The sequence below is a fragment of the Bison bison genome, unplaced genomic scaffold (assembly GCF_000754665.1).
Source record: "Bison bison bison isolate TAMUID 2011002044 unplaced genomic scaffold, Bison_UMD1.0 scf7180017864241, whole genome shotgun sequence".
In the NCBI taxonomy this organism is placed as follows: domain Eukaryota; kingdom Metazoa; phylum Chordata; class Mammalia; order Artiodactyla; family Bovidae; genus Bison; species Bison bison.
In genome coordinates this window covers 2,235,316-2,237,461 of record NW_011494813.1, presented here as the reverse complement: position 1 = coordinate 2,237,461, position 2,146 = coordinate 2,235,316, and the positions used below count along the sequence as shown (strand labels likewise).

The 2,146-nt window shown below is 43.3% G+C and overlaps 1 protein-coding gene and 1 pseudogene across 1 annotated transcript in view; one reads left to right on the top strand and one right to left on the bottom strand.

Annotated features, from left to right (window-relative positions):
- The window catches only part of TRPA1 (transient receptor potential cation channel, subfamily A, member 1), a 55,426-nt gene that overhangs the window by 36,674 nt on the left and 16,606 nt on the right, over positions 1 to 2,146 (bottom strand).
- On the top strand, positions 1,098 to 1,916 carry LOC104993640 (annotated as a pseudogene).

Sequence of the window (2,146 nt, the reverse complement as noted above, 5' to 3'; positions counted from 1 at the left end):
GAGAGAGAGAAGAGAGGGAGGGAGGGGGAAGCAAACATGGGAGGGAACTGTTTCCTTTTCCCATCTGGACATTTTTCTTTGACCCAGATTGCAAGTATTCTGGGAAATGTCCATTAAAACCCCGTTCCTTCCAGGAAAGAAGAGTCTCATGTAACAGAGATATAGCTTAACTCAATCGGTTCAAACTTAGTCTGGAACCAGAAACTCTTTCTCCGACGTAAGAAATGAGAATTCCTGCTAAAATGGTTAAGCAATTTTTCTAATGGGATTTAATTGAAGACCTGTTACCCCTTCATCTGGCTGACTCACAGCTGATTATTGGCTAAGAATCTATTGATCTTGAACTAGTTTTCTTCTAACAAAATTTTTCTTACATAAATGTCTCCCTCAAAAGAGAAATCTCTGAATTAGCCTGCTAAAGACCTTTTCTTTTGCAGCAAGACTCTGATAAAATTATATCATGTGCTCACAACTAAGAAAGAATTTATTAAACAAGCTGTTTCCTAAAAACTCTGACTTACAAAAGAAGGCACACAGAGCTGCTAGTTAATAGAATGTGTCCTGATGCGTCAGCAGATGAATCAGGCTTACTAATCAGCTCTTCTCATAAAGGAAAATCACACTGGAATTTTAGGCCATAAGAACACACAGGACGATTATGGATGAAGGAAAATAAGAACACACAGTTCAGTCAATGGACCTGAGGCATCACCTTCTGTTCTTAACAAAGTCTGGATTGATTCGCGTGTGAAGTAATCTACACAAGTCCACAAGGAGAGGTTTTTTTGGGTTTTTTTTTTTTTTATCTCTGCCCTCTTGGAATCACAGCTGCTAGATTTGGAGCCTCTATTACGGTGTTTCTTCTCACTGCCACTAGCACAGTCTTTCCTAAAGCTGTGTTAAAGCGTAGGTGGCAGGGGGCCCAGAGAGAGCAACTAAACTGTGTGTGGGGAAGCGCCGGAAGCGCAGGGGATGGGGCGGCGGTGACGCCAATCTGTCCGCGTTGGAGGGGCCGGGCCGCTGCCGTAGTCGCCGCGGCTGCCTCGTGAAGTGGCACAGCCGAAGATTTAACGCGGAGCAGGCCCTCACCCCGCTGGCCGGGAGCTTCTTCGGACACGCCGGCTAGCGAACCGTCCCCGCAGCCGTCTTTCTTCCTCAGCAGCTCTTTCCTCGCTGAGTTTTCTGGGAGCGTAAAAGGAGAAGGTCCGGGGACGCCCCAAACCCCTTTTGCTCCTGCCCATTGCAAGTGTCACTACCCCCATGGCCCTCACCATCTCCTCCCTCTTCTCCCGCCTCTTCGGCAAGCAGCAGATGCGCATTTTGATGGTTGGATTGGATGCTGCTGGCAAGACGACCATTCTGTATAAACTGAAGTTAGGGGAGATAGTCACCACCATTCCTACCATTGGTTTTAATGTGGAAACAGTAGAATATAAGAACATTTGTTTCAAAGTATGGGATATTGGTGGTCAAGATAAAATTAGGCCTCTCTGGAGACATTACTTTGAAAATACCCAGGGTCTTATTTTTGTAGTAGATAGCAATGATCGTGAAAGCATTCAGGAAGGAGCAGAAGAGCTGCAGAAAATGCTTCAGGAAGATGAGTTGCGAGATGCAGTGTTGCTGCTTTTTGCGAACAAACAGGACTTGCCGAATGCTATGGCCATTAGTGAAATGACAGATAAATTAGTCTTCAGTCCCTTCTTAACAGAACATGGTATGTTCAAGCCACTTGAGCTACACAAGGAACCGGTCTGTATGAGGGACTTGACTGGCTGTCAAATGAGCTTTCAAAACGTTAAATGAAGCTGGATATCTAACCAAGGACATGTTTGATAGAATTGGTCTAGGCTTGTTACAACAAAATTAGTTTGCATCTTGGTTATTAAACAGTATCTGGGACTGGTTTGGGCAGAATATTATTGCGTTTAAACTTATTTTGTTGCCAATTATTGTTTACCAAGTATAATATTGCCATTTAGCAATATGCTTGGTTTTAAAGAGATTCTCCTTAACTTGGGGGAAAAAAAGTGTCCTCTTTTAATTTTACTTCCCTTAAGCCTAAATGCCTGGAGGTAGCTAATGTGACACCTTTTAAATAAATCCATTTTGAATGTTTTTTTTTTTTTTTTAATCCACAAGGAAT